General features: G+C 35.0%; 1 protein-coding gene across 25 annotated transcripts in view; it reads left to right on the forward strand.

Annotated features, from left to right (window-relative positions):
* LOC132049661 (uncharacterized) overlaps positions 1–16,080 on the forward strand; it is a 57,979-nt gene that overhangs the window by 17,980 nt on the left and 23,919 nt on the right. Inside the window, exon 1 of one of the 25 annotated variants that reach the window (XM_059440558.1) lies at positions 15,260–15,609. The exons of the other annotated variants lie outside the window; for them this stretch is intronic. The gene's annotated coding sequence lies outside the window, so the exon portion shown is untranslated. Of the gene's footprint in view, positions 1–15,259; positions 15,610–16,080 lie in introns of those variants that run through there. 25 annotated transcript variants of the gene reach the window in all.

Raw genomic sequence — 16,080 nt, forward strand, 5'->3', positions numbered from 1 at the left:
TATAATATGTGTCTTTTAGGAAAAAGAGACAAGCTTCACATGGGAATCATTGAAGAGTAAGGATAACACCGAGAGAGACAGCAAAAAAAGTCAAATTTATTTCCAGCAACTTTTCCCAGTAAGAGAGAGGTAAGGAGTAAAATCTAAAACTGAAACAAACCTGATTCTTTTTTTGCTTCAGTCTCTCTTCTTTCTGGTACACAGTCTTTAATCTGATTACATAAATAGAATGAGTTAAAGATAAATCTTGCACATTTATGCGGAAAGTAAAAGCTGCCACCTATTAATAGTTCATGTATTTGAGAAATTTTAACATAAAATAAGTCGTCGAGTATCAAGTACTTTGATGTTACTAATTTCGAAATACATAATAGAAATTATATCCCATTTAATTAAAAAGGCAATTCACATTCTCTCTATATTCTCCCAGCGAACAGAGAATTTAGGAACAAACGGACGGCGTCCAACGATCCACTCCTCATCTAGCTCACCTCGATTTTCATCAGCCTCATTGCCTCTATAAGTCCAATTGTTTCTTGTTTTCGGTTAACTTCTAAAAATTAGAACAAATTACCTTGTGCTGGTTCTTAGAAAAGGTAAAGTAACTCACTTTGCCAACTACAATCCGTCTCAAAGCAGGAATGCTTGCATGTTAGTCAGAAACACAGGAACTCTAGAGACAAAGTTGAATCAAAATTGAGATTCTACTTATATCAATTTTTTATTCTTAAGCTATGGTCTCTTGATTTGAAAATACTGAAAAAAAGTGATGGTTTAGCAGAAATACGACATAGCGGGGAAATAAGATGTTGAATTTTTCCTTTGGTCTGACCTTTTTCTAGAACCAAAGATCTATTCTATATTTCTACTTGGCTTTGCTTTGCAGTACGGAATCTGAAAAATCTTTTCTCAAACCCAGAACAAAAATTCTTTTGTTTTTTTGGAAAATGGAAGAGGTACAATCATAACATTCCTTGGAATTTTTCTCTAAATTGCCCCATAAAAGCACATAGTGTGTTTTTTTGAAACTGGTAACTGTTAAAAGCACATAGTATGTTCAAATTTTGTCAGTCTAACTTTAACAAAGAGATGAACACCTTTTTTCAGGAGCCGTCATTAGTTGAGAAGTTAGAATCGCCCAGACTTTGAGCTTAGTTGTAGGATTCTTCTATATAGTTTCAGATCTTTAAAGGAGCTTTTATAATCAACGTCCTTAATTTAAGCTTAATATCGTACTTATAAGTTATATCTCATTAACATTAGTCATTGTCTAAGGGACAAATTGAGAAAAGACAGAGCACTGAAACTGTACATTAATCAAAAGTAAAAAGAGAATACAATTTGGGTACAAGATATATAGTTGGTCTTAACTACATATCCAGATAAAGTGGAAAATACATGATTGACAACTTACGTTTTTCTTTGACGTGCAGAGTTAAGAACCCGGTTCCACTCCGGTCCTTCAGGGAATTCTGAAGAGCTACACCTCCCTTTTGTGAGCTTCCAAGCTCCCATTTCTAGACACTTCAATATCTATAAATTTCGGAATTAGCACACATCCATCAACCAAAAATATAAATCAATCTTCTAATTAAGAAAACAAAAGCATATAGGATTACCGAAAGAAGAGACATCCAATTTGAGGATGGTAAGCTTAAGGGGTTCCTGCCGTAACTCTTCTCCTTCAAGATTTAATCTCTGACCCTAACAAAAAACTAAATCAGCTTGCGTAACGATGTGTCACGCCCCGAACCATGGCCTGGGCGAAACACGGCACTCGGTGCCTTACTGCATGTGACCGAACGAACCACATGGCTTGCTGAATCATCATAAGGCATAACATAAGCGGAATATAACGTGAATGCATGATGAGCCTTTATAAAACGTAATAAGTCATAATACTTAATAAAAATACTTGTTTAAACATGAGTGCGGAAATAACATGAATGAGCCAAAAATGGCTATACGACTCCAAAAGTCTGACATAACATAACTGACTTGTCTAGTCTATGAAACCTCTATCATGAGTCTGACCAAAAAACATGCTTGTTGGGACAAGGCACCCAGCATACCTTAGATGCATAACTAATTATAAAACAAAGAGTTGACTAAACCCCCGAATGAGATGGGCTCACCAATAAGTGATACGAGTGTCATTCCCGAGAAGATACGTCGTCACCGTAAATTAGTACCTGCATCGTGAAATGCAGGCCCCCGGGCAATAGAAAGGGGACGTCAGCACATTGAATGTACTGGTATGTAAAGCAACTGAATGAAATAACATGGGACATGGGATAACATGATAAGAACTGAAACTGGACATGAACATGAATACATACATATATATAACATGGTAAAAATATTATAAATAGGAAGAGCAATAACTTATAACCGATCCATGGTCCGGCGTACGCGTCCCCACAGCGAACACCTACTCCTTGCCAGGGAACATGAGATTTAATAAAATATGAAAGGATCCGGCCATTATGAGAGATCGTCCGGACATGGGTGGAGCGATCCTCATCCTACTTGGCTACGTAGTTTCGGGCCTATCAAGCCTTTCTCGTAATTAAAGCAACTCCCAAAACTTGAACATGTAAAATAAGTGCGATTCTTGCTGCCCATGATTTTCATGAATATAACTTGCTTGTATACGGATATCATGAATTATAGCTTGCTTGCATGAACTTGTAAAACATGTATAGTATTTTCTTGAAAATAGCATAATATATCATAAACTAGCGCATGAACCCATGGAATGAGATATATGGGTTTTCATGGATTACGGACAGATTCTTAATAATCATAAAGAAATATTAAGAACTCAATGATGGAATTATAACAATTCATACATAATATAATCATGGACATGGACCTAGGGTTATCATGAACATAGTATAGAAACCCTAATTTTCGTAAAGAATCATAATTTATGGATTATGAGGCGTGGGGAAGAACAATGATGTTCCCACATGTAGATAATAACTCTACATACCTTAGTCGCTCCAAAAATTGAATTAAAGACTTGAGCTTTGAAGAAGATTTCCAAAATCTTGAATTCTTGAACCTTGAGATGGGTTTTCTTGAAAACCCTATGTTAAGAATGATGAATTCTTGCTTAATGATCATAAACGTATGTTGGAATTGACTTAGAAGGCTTGGAATACGCTTACCTTAATGCCTTGAAATGGTTTGGAGGAGAAGAACTTCGTCCCTAGAGCTTGAGAGACTTCTTTAGGGTTTTTTTCTTGAGGAAAAATGGTTTAAAACGAAGTGGGAATGAATATAACGAAGTTGGGCTTTTAACAGGTCGTGTTCGGTGCGCGGCCGCGCAGCTGGAGGCCCACTTCGCGCAGGTGATCGCGCAGCGAAGGCAGTAACACTGCCTCTGGTGCGCGATCGCGCACCTGAAGGGCACTTCGCGCAGACTGCGCAGCGTCCAGTAAAACGGTCATAACTTATAGCACACATATCTCTTTAAGCTCCATAATATATGGTTGGAAAGGTATTTCAAAGGCTTACAACTTTCATGTTTTGAGTTTTCTCAAATTACTAACACAAATACCGCAAAAATGGTCATAAGTACAGACAGTCTCAGACTTAGACGAATTTAGAAGGCCTTAAGAACTTCACTTTTTGGTTTGACTTCAAAATGACTTTTTATCACTCGAGTTCATCCCGAATGGATTCGTAAAGCTAAAATATCACCTTTATACTAGATTCATGCATTCACACCTATTTCGAATTTACGGGATGTTACACGATGCCTTTATATAGATTAAGAAATTCTCTTCTAAAAACAGGTAGAGGAAGAAGACATAAGTAGCTAGCTTCTTCACTTGCTAAAAATTGTATCAGTTTAGTGTATAAAATTCACTGCAGTATCATATATTGTTAATCGAACTCTAATGCTTCATTGGCAATTAGCACTTCTCACATCTCGAATTTAGTACCCTGGATCAAAATTATGGAACCTCAAAAACTCAATCAGAGATACAATTTAAAACGACAATGAATAGATCACCAATAAAACAACTTTTGAACTATACGATTACAATTTAAAACGACAATAAATAGATCACCAATAAAACAACTTTTGAACTATACGATTACCTTAATGAAGCGTATACGAGCTGCAAAGTACATTAGACGAAACCCCAATTTTTTCTGTCAAAAACACGATTCCACAAGATAAACCGACTCTTTAGTAATGCAGATGAAAATCGAATTGTGCTAAATTGAAAAAAGGAGCTATTTACCAAAAGAAACCGAAATTAAAGAATGTACCAATTTAGGTAAAAACAAAATAGAAGAACATATGAACCGTTAAAAAGATGTAAACAGGAAAACCCAAATCTTAAAGAGCTATCTGGTTGGAAACCGCTAGATCTCGTGAAAGATTAAATAATTTTAAAAATATTAATACACGAAAGGCCACATATGAAGCTCCTAGGGCTCAATTATGCCAAAGCTGAAGAAGAAAAAGCAGAGGATTTTGTGAAAATAAAATGAGGAGCAGGTTGGTTACCACAGAGAGTCAGCAAGCAGCAAGAGAAAGCATGTGTTGTAGAACATCTGCCAAAATAGAAAAGTAAAAGAAATTATCCAATTGCTTCAGGCATATAATCAAACATAAGAAAAACCAATCGAAAAAGATCAAAAACTATTATAGAGTCAAAGTTTATGATGTGAGAATTACTGGTGCATAGCATATGTTGTAGCTATATAAACAATAACTCTCCAAACACCAAATCCAATAAAAGAAGACATGCTCCTCTTCCACTGCAATATCACATTCCTCAAACTCAATGTTTAAAATTAAAAAATACAATAGAGTAATTAAATAAAACTTTATAGAACTCAACATATGCCAAATTGGGGGGAATTTGATTTGAAAGAAGGAAAGTGAATGAAAACCCAGCTAGTCACTTCTGGGGAGTTACCGCACTCGTATTACCTAGTACGGGTTATGAATTTGCATATTCAGTAAGGAGCCATGTGAATGATTAAACAAAGACTAAGAAAAATTACAGTATAGAGAAGAACAACAACAACTCCCCACCAGAGATAAATTCAAAATTCCAGCCACCGATTGTCATCTCCGACAAACTGTTAGGCATACTTGAGGAACAAAGGAAAAACGAAGTGAAGCTGTTAAAGATTATATCAATACAGAGAACAAATAAAGAAAATGATTGAATCACTAAATTTCACCAGTAAAAATAGTGATGTACGAAACCATTTGCTTTTAGCTTCCACTGTTGTTTGATAGAGAGTTTGGAGGAAGATATGGAAGAAGATTTGAGGCAGAAATTTTGGTGTATGGAACTATGAACCAAGAGAAATTAAAAGAGCTGCAATTATGAAATACCATACCCTAGACGTCCAAATGACAGGTGTGCACTTACGGTAATACCCAAGGGGTGGATGACGAAACTAATGGAGACCCGTGCTTCTATAATAAGTACTAGATAATTGCTGCCCGTGCGCATGAGGAATGACTTCAGAGTTGATATTCTACCGTGTCACACTCTCTAAAGTCTAGAAATACCCACATATTTCATTCTACTCAAAAAATTGAATATAAATAGTTGATGTGTGTAAATAGAATATGTACATACGGAGTATACATGGTTGCTGACTATATATGCTACATAGAAATTTCTTGAAAGAACAAAACTTTTTTTTTAATAGTACAACTTCAAAGCCAAAAGATTAAATGCCTTAAAGAGACATGACATGAGACATCACACGAAATTCATCATCTGATTTTGCCTGCTAATGTTCTTCATCGTCATCCTTACATCAGACATTCGTGATAGCCTCCATGCTCCACATTAAATATTGCCAAAATGTGGAAAGCTTTGTGCAACTATTGACGCCAAGTTTACTGTGTGGTAAATCATCTCACGGTATGAGTTCACCGGCAATATGCATGGACGTATTTCTAAAAAGGTGTCATGCCACCTGCAAGCTTAGAACTTTACCTATATGGTTAGCAAGGCCGTAAAGATCGACCAGATAACCATGATGCACAACATAAATAACCTCATAATATCCCTGCATAAAATATAAACATAAACAGGCATCACTTTGATCCGCCAATCTTGCACGATTGCAAGTGTGCAAGATATAACCCCGGGGTCTTTATAGGGCAAACCCATGTATCAGAACATCTAAAAAGGCTTATCCACATGTCCCATGGGTGTTGATAAGACGGGATTCATATGTGAACAGCAGAGGGGAGGATAAAGAACATTAAAAGACTAAAAACCTTGGTTTTCTGCCGATGGTCTCCCCATTTCAAATATGATGCCTTTATCGTTCATTTTCATTGTACAATATCAAACTTCCCATCCTCATATAATATTTGTCTTTTAGGAAAAAGAGATAAGCTTCATAGGATAATCATTGAAGAGTAAGGATAACACCGAGAGAAACAGCAAAAAAATCAAATTTATTTCCAGCAACTTTTCCCAGTAAGAGAGGTAAGAAGTAAAATCTAAAATTGAAGCAAACCTGATTCTTTTTCTGCTACAGTCTCTCTTCTTTCTGGTACACACAGTCTTTAATCTGATTACATAAATAGAATTAGTTAAGAATAAATCTTGCACATTTATGCAGAAAGTAAAAGCTGCCACATATTAATAGTTCATGTATTTGAGAAATTTTAACATAAAATAAGGCGTCGAGTATCAAGTACTTTGATGTTACTAATTTCGAAATAGATAATAGAAATTATATCCTATTTAATTAAAAAGGCAATTCACATTCTCTCTATATTCTCCCAGCGAGCAGAGAATTTAGGAACAAACGGATGGCGTCCAACGATCCACTCCTCATCTAGCTCATCTCGATTTTCATCAGCCTCATTGCCTCTATAAGTCCAATTGTTTCTTGTTTTCGGTTAACTACTAAAAATTAGAACAAATTACCTTGTGCTGGTTCTTAGAAAAGGTAAAGTAACTCACTTTGATAACTACAATTTGTCTCAAAGCAGGAATACTTGCATGTTAGTCAGAGACACAAGAACTCTAGAGACAAAGTTGAATCAAAATTGAGATTCTACTTAAATCAATTTTTTATTCTTAAGCTATGGTCTCTTGATTTGAAAATACTGAAAAAAGTGATGGTTTAGCAGAAATACGACATAGCAAGGAAATACGATGTTGAATCTTTCCTTTGGTCTGTCCTTTTTCTAGAACCAAAGATCTATTCTATATTTCTATTTGGCTTTGATTTGCGGTACGGAATCTGAAAAATCTTTTCTCAAACCCAGAGCAAAAATTCCTTTTTTTTTTTTTTGGAAAATGGAAGAGGTACAATCACAACATGCCTTGGAATTTTTCTCTAAATTGCCCCATAAAAGCACATAGTGTGTTTTTTTGAAACTGGTAACTGTTAAGAGCACATAGTATGTTAAAACTTTGTCAGTCTAACTTTAACAAAGAGATAAACACCTTTTTTCAGGAGTCGTCATTAGTTGAGAAGTTAGAATCGCCCAGACTTTGAGCTTAGGTGTAGGATTCTTTTATATAGTTTCAGATCTTTAAAGGAGCTTTCATAATCAAGACCCTTAATTTAAACTTAATATCGTACTTATATCTCATTAACATCAATCATTATCTAAGGGACAAATTGAGATAAGACAGAGCACTGAAACTGTACATTAAACTCTAAGAAGCATTAATCAAAAGTAAAAAGAGGATACAATTTGGATACAAGATATATAGCTGGTCTTAACTACATATCCAGATAAAGTGGAAAATACATGATTGACAGCTTACATTTTCCTTTGATGTGCAGAATTAGGAACCCGGTTTCACTCCGGTCCTTCAGGGAATTCTAAAGAGTTGCACCTCCCTTTTGTGAGCTTCCAAGCTCCCATTTCTAGACACTTCAATATCTATAAATTTCAGAATTAGCACACATCCATCAACCAAAAATATAAATCAATCTTCTAATTAAGAAAACAAAAGCATATAGAATTACCGAAAGAAGAGACATCCAATTTGAGGACGGTAAGCTTAAGCGGTTCCTGCCATAAACTCTTCTCCTTCAAGATTTAATCTCTGACCCTAACAAAAAACTAAATCATCTTGCGTAACGATGCCTTTGTATAGATTAAGAAATTCTTTTAATATGATTTGAGTAATATTTAAAAGAGGAGGAAACTGTAGCAGAAATTGAGAGAGAACTTTTTTTTAATCGAAAAATAAAAATCGTAGTCTCAAAAGGAAATTTGCTCTGACTCTTTCATCTTTGTTTATTATGCTCGAGTATATCAAAGAAGTATTTTGGGTGGTTGAATTTATACATAAACCTCTGAACTTCTCTTAAACTTTTAGCTTTTTTGGTCTACTATTATCTATAACAGAATATTTCCATCCACATCTTTCTGTCATATCATCTTCTTGTCGCAAGACCTGGTCGCAGAGCAACTGAATCATTAGACTTAGTTAGAACATGTGTTACCATAGTTTTAAGGCATCGAAGAATTTCACAATAATGTTAATATAGAGATCTCAAATTCAACAATCATAAGCTCGATAAGGGCACACTAATACAAATTTCTAACAGGTTGGCAGAGAGAACAAATGAACATAATCACTAAGAGAAACACAATTATCCATAAATATAACTGAAGATCAATATGATTTTCAATTATATTACCTCGATTGAATCCCAAGCAAAGATTACAACCGACTCCTTTGCAATATCATTTGGTAGAGAGCGAATTTGTCCCATTTAAATCAAGTACAGCTTTCTCATCCTTCGTTAGATCATTTGGTGGCAAGAGGAAAACCTGAGCATCAGAGCGTAGAGAGCGGCAACAATATGTTAAGGCTCAGGGTTAAGCTCAAGTTACACATAAACTAAAAAGCATAAAACACGTGTTTATGATAAACTAAATTGGGCGGAATAGCTGATTCGATGGCTATTCAGTTTTAGAATTGAAGGATACATTGCATCAGATTATATCAAAGTCTAAAAAGCCCTTAAACCCAAAGTTTAAAGAAATCAAGCAGCCATGCCGATAGAGAATGTCGAATTTCGTCTTTCATCAGATTATTAGTTTGTTACTTTAAATGTCACTCCCTACAACAATATCTCAAAAAATAAACCTGAAGATTTTTAGTTTTTTCCTAACAGAGAATCAGGAAGCACATATAGTATATTGATACTCCTATTAACAATTGAAAAGCAAAAGAATTACATATAGTATCTAACTTGTATTTTTTTTTTATATATAAAAAAGGGGCATGTGGAGATGGAGAAAGTGAGAAGCTTCCGGATTTGGAAGAAATGTCATAATTGCCCTTAGGACGGATGACGATCCCAACTTTCACTCATGCTTCTGTATATTTTATTTACTATTAATATATTTTATTAATTTATATTTATTTATTATATTTTATTTATAAGTAGATAGAAATATAGTAAAAAAATATATAAAAATTTCTCTGACTTTGGATATATAAGCTAAATCGCACTCATTGTTCAAACTTAGGGTGGATCCTTTGGTTTTGTGCGTTAGTTGAAATTGCACGGTTGACTGAGGATGTAGGTTCGATTCCCTGTGAACATAAACTTTTAAGAGCTCTCCTCTTCTTTTTCTTCTTGACTTTTCTTTCCTTAAATAACTTAAAAAATATCATGTTTTCTAGTTGTTCTAGCTAAATTTTCCTTCTGTTTCTCCAAAATATTTATCCTCTTTGTCTAACTTTTTTTTCTTTTTTTTTTTTCCACTTCTTACGTTTAGTTTTTTACTTTTTCTTGATGTTATTCGTTAGTTTTTTCTATTATTGTGTTCAAATAATTTTGCACTTCTATTTTATGAGCGGTAGCAACTTTATGGTAAAGAAACGTCAAAGACCCACCATATTAAAATTCTGGGTCCGCCACTGCTCTCCTCGGACGCTACTTTGTGAAATTTACTGGGTATGTTATTGTTGTTGTATTATGTGAAGAATAAAAAATACTTAAAAGGATTGTCATACGGTGAACAAATAATACGAGGATTGTTTTTTAAGAATTACATATTGTATGAGCATTTTCGTTTTTAATATTCTTATCCACATATTGCTAATACAAATAGTATTATTTATTCTACCTTTTATCCTGTATAAAGTAATACATAAAATATATGTAAAATTTAGTTATATAATGGAGTGTTTGATTTTCAATGTTAATATTCGCATAACTTACACGAATTTTAATATCAAAAATTAAACATAATATAGAACAATAACAATTTTAATATCAAACTTATCTTCGCTTATACCTCAAACCAAACTACCCCTTATTAGTATTTGGCAATAAATTAGTTAGCCCTTTAAAAAAAAACAATCAGTAAATTATTGTACTCCCTCTGTTTACTTTTACTTGTCCACTTTGAACTTTTCATGTTATTTAAGAAATAATAAATAAAGTGTATAATTTACCAATATACTCATATTAATTGGTGCATATTTTTATTGGATTTCAAAAATGAATTGAAGTGGGTAATTAATACTATGGGTAAAACAGGAAAAAATAAATTGTCTTAACTTAATATGCTAAAAGTGACAAGTAAAAATGAAAATCTATTTTTGAAATACTGGACAAATAAAAATGAACGGGGGAGTATTTCCACAAGCAAATGCTTTGACATAATTAGTTGAGAAACAAGACTTACGTTCTCCACTTTTGCTTCATCATCATCTTCATCTAGTTTCAGAGCTTCAAACACTAAATAGGCGTTTGGACATGCGATTTTATCTCGTGAGATGAAATCGGCGTTTGGATATGCGATTTCATCTCTGATTTCATCTCATGAGATGAAATCCCAAATCATCCAAAAAGGCTTGATTTGGGATTTGAAATCATGATTTCAAAAAATATAAATGTAAAATTTGACTCATACATTTCTATTTTGTAAAAAAGGACCCATAAGTTGGTAGATATATTTATCAATCATGTTTACCAACCATTTGTATTAAATATTAATTTGCAAGTTGGTAAAATATATTTTGCACCAACCATTTGTATTAAATATTAATCTGCAAGTTGGTAAAATATATATTGCCAATCATGTTTACCATGTGGGAGGATTATATTAAAGAGTAGTTACATTGCTATTCATGTTAAATTTTTCTTTTTATTGAATCAAAATTTGATCAATTGATGTTGTATTTTTTAGAAAGGTTTTCTAGTAGCGTATTAATTTTATTATGAACTATGATTTACTCATTTGGTAAGATTTTATAAGAATTGGAAAATTTTTGATGATTTTCACAACTTATGGGGTTTTTATATTTATAAAAAAAAACTGAAACTTAAGAAATCTAAATTGCATGTCCAAACATGATTTCATCTCGTGATTTCATCTCATAATTTTATCTCATGAGATGAAATCATGTCCAAACGACTTCTAATAATACAACACGTTTTCATATGTGAATACACCTTTTCCCCTTTACTTCGAAAGTTCTAATGACCCTACAATAGAATACTTCCTCCTACTCAATTTACGTTACATAGTTTGACTAAGCACGATTTTTAAGAAATAAAGAAAGACTTTTGAAACTTGTGATTTAAAACATGTCACGTGTATTTATGTGGATGTAAATATTTTTTTAAGGGTAAAAGAGAAATTTTAACGTTAAATTATTTCCTGTTATTTTTGAAACATGCTAAAAAAAATTATATCATATAAATTGAGATAGAGAGAGCAATAAATTATGCAATTTCAAGGACACTTCCAAATAAAGTACTAGCACATCAACAGAGGAACTTCTTTTTTCTTTTTCCTTCACCAACTTCACAAATTACAAGAACCCTTACCTCTTCCATTTCAAATTATGTGTCGTGATTAATCAAAATAATTGTCACGACCCAACCCCGTAGGCCGTGACTAGTGCCCGAACTAGGCACTCGTACCCTCTGCTAATCATAATCAACTCATAGCAAACATACTAAGAACTTATACATACCGAAAAGCACGGTGAGGCATATACATATATACATATCATACAAATAACCCGGAATGTACAGAACGCAGACGCAACTGACTACACTCCCCACAACCCACAGACATGTCTACAGACCTCCAAGAGTAATAACGGAATCATATGACGGGACAGGGCCCCGTCGTACCCCTGAATGAATAAATACATATATAACAGAAAAGTCTGTACCAAAGTGTGGGCTCCTGGACAAGGGAGCACTCCAACAAGGTAATGAGGTCCTAACCTGCGGCTCACCGAAACAAATCGTTGTATTCGGGCATGAAACGCGGCCCCGAAGGAAGGGGGTCGATACGAATATGTGTACCGAGTATGTAAAGCATGGAATACAATAAATGTAATCATAACCGAACCGGGGTTTACGAACAAGTATAGTAATCGAAAAAATCGGAAGACGTTAAAATCGAATACTTGCCTTTAAATCATATATCATGTATGTCCGTGTCATATCATAATGTTATCATATATATGCATACTGTACCCCTGCCTCTAATGAGGGACTCGGTAAGTGAAATCATATAATCATCATACATAGCCATCATGTAATCGTATATATATACATATATATACGTACCCGCCCTCTAGTGAGGGACTCGGTGAAATGTCGATGCATACCGTACCCGCCCCTATAGGGACTCGGTCGTACCCGACCCTTTCGGGACTCGGTGAAATATCACATACATGCCGTGCCCGGCCCTCTCGGGGAGGGACTCGTGAAATATCATATACATACCGTACCGGCCCCCTAACGAGGGACTCGGTGAATAATACCCAAAAGTCCGTGCATGAATACATACCCGGTCCCAAGATTACTCGGTGAATGGTGTAACCATAACATGCACGAGCGGAGTAGTGAGAAACCATATGCATACGGATCATCATTATCGACTCGACGAATGGTCAAACGAACTTCCATTTAAAGGCCAAACAATAATCAAATTACGTTTCCCTTCCGAATGTCGCCGAATCATATCAATTAGACTTTAGATGTCAAAGGTACATATCCAAATCGTATGAAGTAGATTACGGAAATCAAGATCATAATTGTCGTTGGGACTCGATAGATAATTAAATAATAGTCGCCGAGGGTTAGGACGATAATCGGATTAAGTTCTTTTCAAAGAACCGTTACAAACGAACATAGAAAGGTCTCGGGGCCCACGGACGAGCATCAAACCAACCGGGCCCGCTTATGAAGATTAGGATTATTACTCGTTATGGAACCTCCTACGAACGTTTCGAGGCGATCCGAGCTCGTCTCGCGAAAGTTACGCTCGTTCGTAGTTACGAACATTTTTAAAAGCAAAGATCCTTTACACAAACAATCTTCTTATGCAACATTTAAAAATCCAACCGTACAAGGAGCATAGGAACCATAGCTCATCTATATCAAACATATGAATATCAAGGGACGGTTAAGAATCGTCATTATGCTCGGATCGTGAGAATAGAGTCACCTCGAAATCATTTCATAACCTACTTGGATCTAAGACATGCCAAAAGAAAGGAAAGACAAGCTTTACATACCTCGTCTATTCTCGAAGCTAATCCAATCTTACGTCGCAAACTTCCCAAGATCTACAATATGCCATTAAATACCAACATTAGCTAAGGCATTTAGAACCCGATTCCAAACGTATACCAAATTCTACGAAAAATCGGGCAGCATTTCCTCTATAAATGCAACACCCGAGAATTCAACTCGCCAAATTCATCAACAACCATACCAACAACCAAACTACAACATCAATAATCAACTCACAATGCATTCTAACATTAACAACTCTTTTCTACGTAATTCATCAACATTCCATAATACTTACTTCAACATTTCATTATATTCAATTCGACTATTCGCATTCAAATCAACATAAACGCTTATACATTCGATTACCAATCCAAAACCATACAAACAATATTCAAGAATACTTTAAACAGTTAACACAATATTTCCAACAATCCAACCATACTTCCACTTTACCCGAAATCTCTCCCCAACTCAACATAACCACTCTAACGCATTTCTTTCTTCTAGAACTCATGAACTACGCCAACAATCTACTCTTTAACAATGTCATTACCCTAAATATAGAGTTTACATAAGAGTTACATTGGCTTCCAAATCAGCCCACAACCATCACAACTTCAAATTGATTCATTAAAATCTCATTATCAACATAGAATTTATGACGACAACAACTAAAATACTACATAATATTAGTTCATTCTTAACTACACAAAGGGGCCTTATTCGGCCAATACCATACACACCCATATAGACGATTTTCATTCTTTTCTTCACACAACAACAATCAAAACATGCTAACTAGAATTAATTCATTACTTTTAACACAACATACACATGCACGGCCACACACCTTCCACACGGCCCAACTTCAAATGCAAAGTTTTCATGAATTTCATCCATTTTAGCATACTACAACACATATAAACCACCCATATCATATAAACACAAGATTAAACTTACCTTTCTTCACAACTTCTTAACTTGTCTACACTTTGTGCCTTGAACAAATTGTTGTTTTGCCTACTCAACAAGCACTCTATGTTGTTCTTCACCTTCTAATGAATTGAAATGCTTAAGGAAAAATATTTGTTTTGATCAATTACCCTTTGCTCTCTCTTGAGGTGCCATGGCCGAACGGCCATAAGCTTTTCTCCCAATTTTTTTTCTTGAAAATTCTAGAGTGATGAAGTTAGGGAATTATGATGACTTAGTCATCTTTGATCAACATATAAACTTCCATGTGGCCATGGCCCACACTACATGTGGCCGGCCACATGCCTCTATTTTTTTTTTTTTTTTTAACTTTCCAAAAATGACTTTTGACCCCAAATTTTCTTAATATTCCATGCCAACAAATCATAAGCAATTTGTGCATTGAAATAAAATCGTAGTTAAAATTCTCTACTTCGCCTCCCGGAATAGTCTTGTTCTACACTTTTCATAGTTAGCTCGGATTATCCCGACGTACAAAGTACGGGATATAACAATAATTTTCTAAAATTGTTAGTCATTTTAGAACTTTAAAGCAAAATTAATGAATATATATTTCTATTTTGTCTTTAGTAGACTTTTATTATTAATAGAGATGACGCACGTAAATAAATTAAACGAGAGAAATTATAATTTTAAAGAAGGGCATAAAACAAAATAATTTAAGACGGAGGGAGTAGTAAATCCACTTTGTACATTAACCCAGATCAAAGATTGAAGATTGTTAAGCAATTTCAAGAACACTTCCAAACAAAGTACACAAACAGAGGCAATTAGTTGGGAAGATAAACAAAAAAGTTCTTCACTAACTTCACAATCCACTTTATTTATTGGCTTAGATAATCAATTTGAGTGCTTAATTGGAAATAAATGGAGGATCAAAGATTAAAGAAGGAAGATATGATTGAAGAGAGCAGTGATGATTGTACTTCAGAAGATGAAGGTACTGATGATTATCGACGTGGAGGTTATCATGCCGTACGATTAGGCGATACTTTCAAAGGTGGATGATATATTGTACAGAGCAAATTGGGTTGGGGTCATTTTTCAATTGTTTGGCTTGCTTGGGATACTTTCATGTCCGTATGTTATTTCCCACAACTTTCTATTTTTTTATATGTTTTTTTTTTTACCTATGTGTTATTGCTTTATTCTGAGCTGAGAGTTTACGGGAAATAGTTGTATACGGTGAAAACCGGACATAACGTAAACCGAAGCAATGAGGATCTCCGGAAGAAGAAAGACATGCCGTGACATTCGAGCTGCGCCAGGAGCGGCACCGCCGAGAGCGGAGTAGGGATATCGTTTGTTCCGGTGTAGCTGTTGGCCCGGATGGCCGTGGTCCCGGTAGAGCCGTTGGTCCGCATAACCGTTGTTCGGGGTAGGCAATGAGGTCCATTATGACGGGTTAGTCCCGGTATAATGGTTGCACGTGGGCCACGAAGTTGGTAGCGTCCCCGACGCGGGTCAACCTTGTTGTGCGTGTGTCGAGGCAATGGCCGTCGATCCCGATCCCGCCCGTCCGCCTCGGTACATCCTTGTCGTTATTATTTT

The sequence above is a fragment of the Lycium ferocissimum genome, chromosome 3 (assembly GCF_029784015.1).
Source record: "Lycium ferocissimum isolate CSIRO_LF1 chromosome 3, AGI_CSIRO_Lferr_CH_V1, whole genome shotgun sequence".
NCBI lineage: Eukaryota > Viridiplantae > Streptophyta > Magnoliopsida > Solanales > Solanaceae > Lycium > Lycium ferocissimum.